This window comes from Apis dorsata, unplaced genomic scaffold (assembly GCF_000469605.1).
Source record: "Apis dorsata unplaced genomic scaffold, Apis dorsata 1.3 scaffold_56, whole genome shotgun sequence".
Taxonomy (NCBI): Eukaryota; Metazoa; Arthropoda; class Insecta; order Hymenoptera; family Apidae; genus Apis; species Apis dorsata.
In genome coordinates this window covers 353,010-365,452 of record NW_006263356.1, presented here as the reverse complement: position 1 = coordinate 365,452, position 12,443 = coordinate 353,010, and the positions used below count along the sequence as shown (strand labels likewise).

The window sequence follows — 12,443 nt, the reverse complement described above, 5'->3', positions numbered from 1 at the left end:
TTTTTTTTTTTTTTTTTTTTTTTTTTCTTTTGAATCGGATTTGTTGAAATTATTAAATGAATATTCTATGAGACTCTGCGTGGGATAATTTGTTTAATTTTAACAATCTGATCAGTGGAACTTTTGCATCGAGGGAAAAATATATTTTTCAGGTTGTGATTTCATTTTTATCGAAATTGAATTCGAATTTTTTAATAATTAAATATACTTAAATCTTTTGTAATTAGAGATACGTGAATATTGATAATATTGAAAATCTTGATCATTTTGAGTGTATTAAGAAATTTTTATAGATTTTTTTCAACACTTATTTTCTTTTATTCGCAGTATTTACTCACTATTGTTTTCGAAAATTGGCCAATCGATTCGAAAAGAAATCTCAAGATTTTCAATCTGATTATATCGCTATAATATCGAGAATTTTCAAGAATTTCAAGCTTAAGAACCAGATTCGAAATAGTTCGATGTGCAATATAAATTCATTTTCAGTTCACAGCATTAATTTCGATAATTCTCTAATTTTATAATATTTAATTATTATTTTAATTATTATATGTATTAATTTCCATTAGTTTAGAAATTTTGCTCGAAAGTTAAATTTAATAAAAAAAAAAAATTTAATTCAGAAAGGATAAAAATTTTCTATATTTACATTCGATCAAAAAACACGATAATTTCCTTCCTTAATTTTTCCTTAATAAACATCGTCGACATGATTGTACGACGAAGTAATAACACGTGTAAAAATAAAGCTTAATTTTTTATAACACAGATCGTAATGAAAATATAAATCGATCGATCATTTTATCCGAGAAAAATTGGAACGTCGAGGAGGAAGTGTCTATGAGTTATACAACTTGTCGATTCGAATGAATAAAATTATTAGTGGATGAATTATTATTGCGCGAAATACAAACAATCGTGTTAAATCCAACACGAGTTGTCAAAACGAAAAATTCGTGTTATCCAGTCGCGAGCTTATGCTCGTTTGCCCACACACGGAAATATATTTTGTCGCGTTTATTGTTTGCTTTAATTTCAACGCCGTCGATACCATGTATCAACTAATTGCACATTCAAATTAAGTTGTTGATACAAACAAGAGATGTATATAGGATACAGGATGGATATCAGCTGATTGATTCGGTTATTAATGAACCGATCGAAAATATTTTTCTCCATTCCGTAAATGATATGATTCGAACGTGTCCCATTCTATTGTTGAATAAAAATAGGAGAAGAAGAAAAATATTTAGAATGGAATATTTTCGAAAGACTGTGTTTATCCATTTGAAATAATTTTTTTCTTTCACTCTATTTAAAAAGTCCAATTTTATTGATAACTTAATCACAAATTCGCCAACAAAGTAGTAAAAAAAAAATTTTACGAATCAAAATTTATTTCTTTTTCATACGTGTACGAATATCCACGATATTTTTAAAAAATTCTTCTCTTCCATCTCACCTATTCATTATTCTTCGAATCGATCGAAAATGATAAATTGAATCCCGATTCAAATTCGCCATTGAAATTCGCCGCCGATTTTAAACTCGTCCCCTTCACACCGGTTCCGGTTGAAAATTAACAACGACTTACACGAGATGGAATAGACGCTTTTCTCTCTCTCTCTCTCTCTCTCTTGCGCGCGCGCCCCTCCTCTTTCCCTCCATTTTGAATTCGAACACGAATTCGAAACTATTAGGCAAGTGCATAAATTCTGCCCGCCAGCCCCTTCTCTTCTCCCTTCCTCCCCCCTCTCCCCTTTACCTGACGTCGCGCTCGAATCGTCGCCCTATCTGCATTTTGTCCGTATAATTGGGAGATTTCTGTTTGTCGAACGTACCGCGAGGATGGATAGATATATGGATATACGGGGGATTTCGGGGGAATTTCGTTTTAAAATTTGGCTCGTTGTTCAAATCGAAAGGGACGGGAAAACAATTTTAAAACCGCGTTGCGCACGGTTTATTTTTACACGAAATTATTATATCTCGTGTTTTTCTTTCTCCATTGTTCATCTTGTTTACCCGCACAATTTTGTAAATAGCGTGCAAAATACGTACAACATCCACTTTTATTTATTGACTTGAGAATATTTTTTCTTTTTTTTTTTTTTTAAAAAGGAACTTCGAAGTAATCAATGACTTTGAATAACGATTTTCCTTTGCACAAACTTTTTTTTGTTAACGAGATTATTAACGAGAAAAAGCAATATCTTTCGTAAAAAGTTGGAGGAGGATTATAGATTAAAATAAGAATTTAATATATAATGTATATATCCTTTTGCTTCAAAGTTTTATATACACGTAGCCAGCTGTATAATAACATTGCTGTGAGTCTCGATGATGACTTGGAGAATCGCGATTTGTATATATACAATAGCTTATTCCATTATCTCATTCAAACATCCACTTTCAACATATTTCCAAGTCTTATTTAATATGAAGTCTATTGTTATTATAGTATCCACTACAAATAAATTCAAGAAAATTACAAATTAAAAAAAATTGTTATCATCTATATATATCTTTCTTCTGTTTCACACAAAAGTCTTGCACACGAAACGACACGTGTAATATCGATTTGCGCGGAGTTTATAAAACACGTGAATAGCGGTGGATCGAGCTATACCATAAATTGTACTACTAGACGATCCTATATGTGTCTCGCGCACCATAATACGCGCATTCATCGGTTGAAAGGGAACGCTGTTTCGCAGCCGCATAAATTTCTTTTTTAATATGTGGGAATCGATGTGTAGGACTCGTGGCTGACCCGAGACGGCTTCTGATCTTAGTTTTTCCTACGGTTTTCTTTGTTCACCGAGACTTTTTTACCATCTTTTGTTTCCATTTACGGGAAATTTAAGGAAATTTATGTTTTTATTTGCACGCATGCGTATTATAATACGTATAACGTAACATCTTACTTATTGGATTTCTGCGATTAATTATTGGAGAAGTATCTATCGTAGGGATATCAGTTACACACGTATGATGAATTTGGATCTGAAACGATTCAATTGAGATTAAGTTAAACGAGTGTGCTTGAATAGAATAATTTGAAATTTAAACCGACAATACTCATACTTTATGCTTTCCTTTTTAGACAATTTTTATGAAACAATAATTAAAAAGAAATTAGACCGACCTTTCTTAAAAATTCGTAAATTATTGCGTATTAATATTCATAAACAATTTGATTCATAGTCAATAAAAATTATTACCAATCTCTTCAAATCTTCAAAAAAATATTAAAAATTGCGATCGGTAAGAAATCTAATAGTTGAAGTTACATAATTTAATTCGATAATTTATTATTCAAAGGATAATAATAATTGCAAACGGGGAACCGAGATTATACATGAGAAAACGACCAAATAATAGCTATTACGTTAATAAACGTTATTCATTTTTAACAAATGAATCACTTGAAGTAACGACATTTTTAATTTTGAGTTAACTTTTTTTTAATGCCTCAACTCTAAATGCAACGATCGTCGGGCAAAGGCTGTGGAATCAACCTTATCGAAATCTGTGTCACGAGTAACATTAACAGTCCCGTGCAATAAATAAAAAGAGATATCGCGCGCAATGGCGCGGGACATTAGACAGGAAGGAAAACTGTCTTGGTCCCAAACGGAAATGTCATAAACCACGCGCGTCCTTCGCTTCTTATCTCTCTCCCTCTCCCTCCCTCTCTCTTTCTCTTTCTCTCTTATTCCCCTGTGCGTGCTTCCGTTTCGTTAACCTTAATGCACCAAGTCTTTACGTCATCGTTTTTCTCAACTGCGTTCCTTTTTTCCTCCCCCCCTCGTGGTTCGATTATTCGCAAAAAAACGGATGCCCTCGTTCCGAAATGTCTTCCTCCTCCGGGCGGATGATATCGCTCTTCTTTTGGGGAGGGGGAGGGGGGAAAATAAGATAACTTGTGGTGAGAATACTTTTAATCGTTGGTGAAATCTTTCGATTCGAGGTTATTTGTTATTGGTTATCGTAATGGAAATTGAATATGTCTCATTAATTTCACTAATTTTTTAAATTGTTGCTCGGTTTTAATTTTCGTCGAGATTAAAGATGGATCTAGTTTTTGAAGTTTCTGAAGTTTTGACTTATTTTTTTCAATTAAGATAATAATGGCCATCTGATAGTGAAAAGTTAAATTAATAAACATGAGAAAGTCTTTTGATTTGTCTTTCGAAGGTGTCCAAGTTTAAAGAATTGAAAGAGGTTATATTTTGACTGGAAATTCAAATCCCATTTCAAATAAATCACTTGTTTCTCTTTAAATTGGAACTGCACGATTCGACTTCCATTTGGAACATTTTTCCCTAAAATGATTAGCTATTAGGGAGGGGAGAGAGAAATTCAACAAGTTAGGGATAATTTCGAAAAGTGACACGAAAATAATTCACTTCGTTTTAAAATTTTACAATTAACGTGGAAAGTAATATAGAAACGGTCACGTGCTTCCCTCAATATTATTTCCAACTGTTTAAAAGTTGCGCGGTTAAACGTTAATGGATTAGCTAATTTAATTTCGTGGCAACGTTGCGTAAGTGGTGATAAGTAGCTCGCATTAATCCATTACGTATTATTAAATATTGTAATGAAGCGAACGTTACGTCTTAAACCTTATCTGAAAATCAGCTAGTTAATAATAATAATAATAGGCCAATTGCTTCTGTTTTAAAATTCAAATTTTACCTTTATTATATAGTGCATAGATAAAACGTTAATTGCATGGTATCTGATTCCTCGCGTTACGTGTGTCGCGTTTCAAGTATCTTATCAACAATTTTTCAATTATTTAATGTTTCAAAAATTCCTTGTTTTATGTAAAATAATAATTTTTTGTTGTTGATAAAATTTAATTTTCAAACGTGCAAGAAATGATATTTTTATTATTTTTATGAAGTTGCAAAAATTACTGTTGAAATTACAGTTTTTACATATACATATAATTCTTTTTTGAATTCATCTATTCCTCTCTGATCGTGGAATCATGGAACATATGACTGCGCAATTGTATAAAAAATAATATAATTTTTCTTTTGATTTAGTAACTCGTTGAAATTTTAATGGCGATTTTTATGAATATCTGTGAATATTAGACTCGACTAATTTAACTCTTAACAATTAAAATTTTACAATCGATTATTTTTTTATTTTTTTTACCGATATTTATTTTTATCGAATATTTATGATACGTAATTAACCTCAATTTGAACTTGAATTAAAGAGTTAGGTCACTAATTTTTATTGCTAATTACCAATAATTTCAAATTCAACATTTACATAACCTCAATTTTTCAAAAGTTAAATTTTAGGTTAGAACAAATTTAACCATTCGATATTCCAATTCGAAGAAACATTTTATCTTTATTTGTTAATTTTTAAAAATTATTAATTACAATTTCATCAATTTTAATATGAATTATTCGTATAAATATTTGTACAATCTCAATTTCAAAAATTAAATTAAATTATAGATTTGAATGATCTCGCAAAATCTCACAAATTTAGAAAAATGAAAACGATTCGATATATCAATTCGAGAGAACGTTCTTATCAATTTCTCAATACGAAATACATATATATATATATTTGTCCAAAAACTCGTTTGGAGAAACGAACGCGGTAGAAAGTTCACTTTGACCGCGATGCACGGCTAGATAGCGTGTTGCATGTGCATCGCGCGGATAGGGTCGAATGTAATCAACTCGAAGCGGGTCGCGACACGGACGAGTCGAAGCCTTTCGTGACTCGACCACGTCCGGCTCGCTGTTTTCGAGTTGATTCGGTTCCGCGCGATCGAAATTACTTCGTGCTATTCAACCAAGGCTCTCGAGATTTTCCACGATTGCGGTTGCGAAAGGACGTCCGATTTCTTAACCCGGTAAATTAATGGATCCTATTCAATGCAAAACAACGTGTAGAACGGGATTGGACGGTTGGACGATCGAGCGAATCGTATTTTTTTTCTTTTCTTCTTCGTTTGAAATTTGTACGTGTATTGATGAGGGATAATGGTACATAAATATGGTTTGAAAAATAATTGTTGATTTTATGAATTTACGAAAATCGATTTTTTAAAATTAGAGAATGTTTTTAATGTTATACATTAAAAAAATTCGTTTTCGTATCTAGTTAAAAAACTTACAATTTTAATACGATAATTTCTTAAAAATCTTGATTTCTCACATTCGAGAGAATGATTAAAACTATCGAGACTTAATATGTAAAAACTAATGACGGTGCATAAAATAATCAAGTCAAGTTTGTGTCACACGCGATAAACGCGATTCGTAAAATTTCCGCAAAACGGCAATTGATGGACGGAGTGAATAACAATTTATTCGATGTCATTAAATACCGCGGATATTTGCCAGGAACATTATTCGACCGATATTTGCGTTACAAGGTTATTTAATGTTCGTAACAATGGGAAATTATTGTTTCCGCAAAATACTATACTCGATGCAAATCGTCCCAAACACATCGTGTATTTCGTTATACGATCAACAATGCCAGTTGGCTGTGATATCATTGACACGCTGTAACGTTCCGATTTAACGACTTTGATCCTTCGATCTGTGCGCATGCGTGGTTACTACGTAGTTCGTAGCAAATGGATACACTGTGAATGTGATATTTTTCTTTTTCGGATGGATATTATTGCGAGAGTGGTATAATAATTGTGGAAAAATTAAGGAAACGAATAAATTATGTATGTGTTAAGTTTTAAAATATTCGTGGTAATGGATTTTAGAGTTTTTTCGGAAGTGTTAAAAATTTACGTCGAACCTAACCTAATCTAATCCAAATACATCAAAGAAAAAACTCTCGAGAATTGTTTTCGCTACCTAATGAAAGCTAAAAAGTATGTTTGAGACAAAATAAAAGTGGATCCAGTAATTAATTTGTAAAGTTCGTGAGAATGTGACAATTTTCATTCAATTTGCTTAAATTTTACATGACGATACTTAGTAGTGTTAGTTTCATAAATAAATAAATAAATTTAATAAGATTCGTCACGGACAAGTGCGCGTGATTACGTTAAATTCCATTTTAAAGCTTTTATAACTACATTAATATCAGAACTATCTCGTCTCTAAACTAGTTTTAGATTACGTGATTTCGTATGCACTGAGCACAGGATTCGATATCCAACGATACATTTGCCGCCCGTTAACTCAGAAGAGTCATGCATAATAATCGTCCGGTATTGGATGCGAATCGAGAGAAACTGTAATTCCTCCAACTTGTCACGAATTACTAACACATAGCCGGTTGTGCTCGCACACAGGCTCAGATGAGCGCAGATGCCAGCGATATCGAAATTATCAGAGAGATGGCGTGTCTGGGATCAATAGGTGGCTCTAATTTCAAAACTCTCTCGTGCATAAAGTAGCTTGCATATTGGCAGAATGGTTTCGCCCCCTTTATTAATTCCGTCTGTGCCCGATCTTTATGCGATTGATTAAATATATCGTGATGGATGAAAAGCGGTGTTCCTTTGAAAGAGACGATGGTCGATTGTAAATTATGTCGTCTAACCTAAAATTACTCGTCGATATTGTTAATATCCATGAAGGTAATGCAACTTTCTTATTGATTTCGTCCATCTTATTTAGATGTGAGATAGTATTTTCACGTCACGTCAAAGATATTATTGAAATTATTGTTACGAGTTTTTATTATTTAAAAAAATCGCGTAGAAAAGAATTTTTTTCGCGTAGAAATTTTTTCAATAGATTTTAATTTTTTTTTTTACGTAGATTAATTTTAATTTTTAAAAAAATTAAACATGCGCGGATGTTTCTGAAAAGATTAATATATTTGGAATATTCATGTATTCATATTTTTTAATAGTTGAATAGTGAATGATTGGATGGAAAACGCTGGAAATAAAATATGCAAATTGAAGCATATTTGCATCAAGTAAGCATCTTGTATGTTGTTGCATGTAATTGCATATTCTTCGAATGTTTATAGACGTTGTTCATAGTCAAAAGATTAAGTATCTTTTAAAACGTGACTTATAATAAAGAAATGAGTTAAAAGTTTTATATCGACATGAACATACGTACATATTTTTTAATAGTTAGACAGAGAATAATTGGATAATAATTCGTTATAACTTGTGATAAATCTTATAAATATTTATAAGATTTATTTTTAAGGATGAATCAAAGTGCATAAATAAAATTCAGATTATTGTACAATAATATTCTATTATTAAATGATTAATTCCATTTTATTAATATTAATAAACCGATCACAACGATCAATGAAAAAATTAAACGAATCTTTTCATTTTCATCCCGTTTGACATCTCGTTTCATTATCACGTTATCACGACCAAGAATCGATAGAAGTGTCTGTATTAAAATTCGATAACACGATTCCCGTATTCACGTTGCCTAAGCCAATAATCGAGGCTCATTCGATTTTAATGCTAAATTATTCTCGGTGGGCCCCCAACGTAAAACGAAGAACGAATGTTAAACCGCGCAGCCTTTCCACGGATTAATATTTGATCGCGGATACGATAAATTCTCGGCGCTCTGTAATTGATAGCGAATAATTTGGTAATCCTACGATAACAACCGAACCGATCCCCGTGTCCCTGCCACGGATTGCATAATTAATTCGAGCGTTATCTTTCTGTTTCAGGTGAGTCTGAACCGTGGAGAAAACGAACGAGCGCTCTCTTTGCCTGTTATGCGCTTGTTATTCGATGTCGATACGCTTTAATACACAACTCTCACAATTAGGTATGTACTCTCTTTGATAATGATTATCTATTCTTTTCGAATCGATTTGTTTCTCGTAGGAATTTTGAATTTCCTGTCTTTTTATTATTATGCTTTTCGTTTGTGGTTCATATCTGAAAGTGACATCTGAAATAAAAAACTGCGTATCTGAAATGTAATAACGGCCAGTGCTAATGATTATCTAGTTCTTCGTCGATTTGAATTTTGAATTTCGCGCTCTTTTATGTTTTCGTTTATTTATCGATATAATGGAACGAATTGTCTCATTTAAATTTATTAACAAAAATTAAACGTTATAGACATACGATTATAATTAATGTAACATTACAAAAATTAATTAGATTTGTATAATTTGCGTCAATCGCAAAAATAGAGAATTAGACTAAAACTAATATTTTTTTCTTTTTAATACAAAAGAAAATGAATAAGAATTTTTTTCGCTTTTTTTACGAATCTTTCAATATTAAAAAATTGTAAAATGATGAAATGAAAGAAGATACATTCGTCTTCTAACGAATGATTTCAATTTCGTAATCGAAGAATTCGGTTTAATATATAATTATTTTACGAATAGCGTAACCTTTTGTATCCGAACAATGTGCACGTACATCTCGGTGATTCATTGTTCGCGTCCCAATCGTAAATCGTCTATCGTGTAGCAATACATTTCTTATCGTAACCAATTGCGTTTGATAAGATTCGAACGATGAAATTGATTTCCATGATACGTATGCAGGTAAGCGTTTCAAGTTCGGCCGTTGATTTATTTTTTGGCCACGTGAAACTTTTTTAATTGGCATCTAAAATACCATTTTTCCTCCTACTTCTTATTTTTCTTTTCCTTTTTTTTTTTTTTTTCCTTTTTTTTTTTTTTTTCCTTTTTTTTTTTTTTTTCCTTTTTTTTTTTTTTTTTTTAAATCGATATGTTTCTTCGCGAGAGAAAAATGAGGGGAAAAAATATATAAAATTACGAGATATTCAACGTTCGAAAGTTAATACTCACTTTTTTCCTAATTTTTTTATCGACTAATGAATAATTTCATTTATGCATTTAAATATGTTATATTACCCATGCTCATAGAAGTATTCGTACTCTGCAAAAATTTAATGATTTTAATTTTGTTAAACGACATATGTGACAATTTTTTTAAACAGAATATTATTTTAAAGAGATGAAATTAATCAAAGTTTCAAAATATTTTTCGTTTTCTTTTAAATATCCTAATAACGGAAGAGAATGGATTGATGAAAATTTTGAAATTATAAAATGTTCAGCTTGCAATCCTTGGTTGAAATTTGATCCAAAAAATTTTTCCATTGTATCATACCCATTGCATTATATATTATTAAACTTTCAATAAAATCAGAATAAATAGGATACGAATGATTGATTGTTACAACGTTATTTTCTCTTCCAAGTAATCTTTAAGTGAGATTAAGTCGTCATTTAACCATATACATTATATCTTCCACTGAAACTGATGTTGAATCTTAAGCTTGTCGTAAATCCAATCTTGATGCTCGTTGAGCATTCAATAAAGGTTATGTTATTCATTCAAGGTTGCATTATAGATACTGGCAATATATCTTCTCCTCGGTGCAATGGCGGAGGAAGATTCTTCCCGGCATAAATGATGCTTGACTTAATAGTGACTGATGAAAAAACTCATAAGCGCGTAAATCTTAGAAATTGAATTTTGTATAAATCTATTATATCTCCTGTTCTACACGGATCATTGTCTTCCACAAAAAAAAAAAATTAATTAAATCTAATTCATTCTGCAAAAATTTAATTTAAAATAACGCGCAAGTATAACCCAGAAATCTGGATTTCATCCATTTCTCTGTATAATTAGACATTGGTTGGTGCATCGTAATAGCATCTAATTATCACGAACATACGTACATACGAGGAAAATTTAATACATTATAATAACTGTCCAAAACAGTTCCATAACTTTTCTCCATAATTACCGAAAATCGATTTTATCACGCTCTATCACGGCTTGGTCTCGATTATAAACCCTTCGACCTGATGAAACTCAACTTTCATCGATCAAACATTATTCGTTCAAACGACGCGCAATCACGCGGCTCAACTTTATTCCTATTCTATACCGTGTAATGTCTCTTCTGTGCAAAATTTAAATCGTAATTTAATCAAGTTAATCACTATTGACAATTCACCGATTACACCGTACAAATGAACATGGTATCTATGTCGTTACAATCACAAAATTTATTTGTACAAAATTTGATACTCGAAAAAGAATTATTTAAAGAATAAGAATAAATCTTTATTTTTGATCGTGATTCAGTTAAATTTCATAAAATTTCGACTATCGTATCGAACAATGAAAAATAACTATTCTCCAAAATGGCTTCGATTATCTCTTCAATTACCTCTTCGTAATTGACTCCTTCGATATATTATATCCACTCTCTTATTCCTGTATCCTCTTCGAGATTTAAAACACGACACTATAATAATAATTAATAATTAATAATAATAATAATTAATTGACCATTACATCCGAACAAATAATTGAATAACACTATCATTCTTCCACGCTGTCATTAACATTAAAGAAAAACTCTGTTCCCTCCCTTCAGACAACCAAGTTAAGTCGACAAAAACCGCGGTATCTTTCCACGAGTTGGGCTGAATAATCCAGAATAATTCGCACAATGGGTCGACTTTTCTTCGTATCGAATGGTAATCCCTGAAGGGGAGGTGCGGGTCTACATTTTGGCAGAGCCCCCTTTGGCGGCCCGTTACTTGCTCGCGATGAACCGATTCTGGCCGGGTTCCACGCTGCCCCCGAAGGAACAAGCTTCTTCTTTCCGCTCCATCGGGGCTCCTGTCCAAAGCAGAGAGAGAGAGAGGGAGTGGAAAACGCTTCTTAAAGAGTTTCGAGAAACGAGGATGGGTGTAAAGGTTAATTGGCCGAGGATGAGGGTGCACGATATAAGGAGACGTTTGTGAAGTGGAAGACAGGGGGTTGGGGCTTAGTTATGCGTATTGGAATTTTTAAAAAAATTAATTATAGGGGTTTAGGATTAGGATGAGTAATTTTGAAAATTATTTGGATGGATTGTTTGTTTTTCAATGAATTATATTAGAGAGGAAAAAAGTATTTGTATATTTGATTTTTTGGTTTTTAAGTAAGTGATAATGTGTAATATAATCTTGATTTAGTTTAGGTTATTTACTTGATATTTATAAATTTGCAATTGCAATAAGTATGCAAATTAATAAAATACAATATAATTAATACAAAAATTTTCATATTTAATACGTTCAGATTTCATTGCACATTTATTTATGAAATAAAAAGACATTTAATAACACACATAAACAAAAAGCGAATTTGCCCGCAAAACAATAAATTCTTTATAGACTTCAATTTTTCACCAGGCTTTTTATAAGTAAGTTTTTTCACAGCCTATCAGGAATAAACATTAGCAACAAAAAGATAGTTACCAGATCGCGTTAACATCCAACAACAAATTAAAAATTACACAAGCGATCCATCCTTATTTACCTTTCGAATCGATAAATACTCCTCTTTCCCCCAATTTTTATATCCATTAATATCAATGGGATTCTCAATTATCATCCTCTCAATTAAAATTTCCATCTATATACCTACTGTCCTCTTT

The 12,443-nt window shown here is 31.7% G+C and overlaps 1 protein-coding gene and 2 long non-coding RNA genes across 3 annotated transcripts in view; 2 read left to right on the top strand and 1 right to left on the bottom strand.

Annotated features, from left to right (window-relative positions):
• LOC102676497 (furin-like protease 2) overlaps nt 1–12,443 on the top strand; it is a 402,319-nt gene that overhangs the window by 171,708 nt on the left and 218,168 nt on the right. The gene's annotated exons all lie outside the window — the stretch shown is intronic.
• The window catches only part of LOC116186785, a 165,559-nt gene that overhangs the window by 8,531 nt on the left and 144,585 nt on the right, over nt 1–12,443 (top strand). The window contains exons 2-3 of the long non-coding RNA XR_004151801.1: nt 8,680–8,780; nt 11,980–11,984. This is a non-coding gene — a long non-coding RNA (uncharacterized LOC116186785). The remainder of the gene's footprint in view (nt 1–8,679; nt 8,781–11,979; nt 11,985–12,443) is intronic.
• Nucleotides 10,080–12,443, bottom strand: part of LOC102675715 — a 13,164-nt gene continuing 10,800 nt past the window's right edge. Inside the window, exon 3 of the long non-coding RNA XR_420812.1 lies at nt 10,080–10,504. This is a non-coding gene — a long non-coding RNA (uncharacterized LOC102675715). The remainder of the gene's footprint in view (nt 10,505–12,443) is intronic.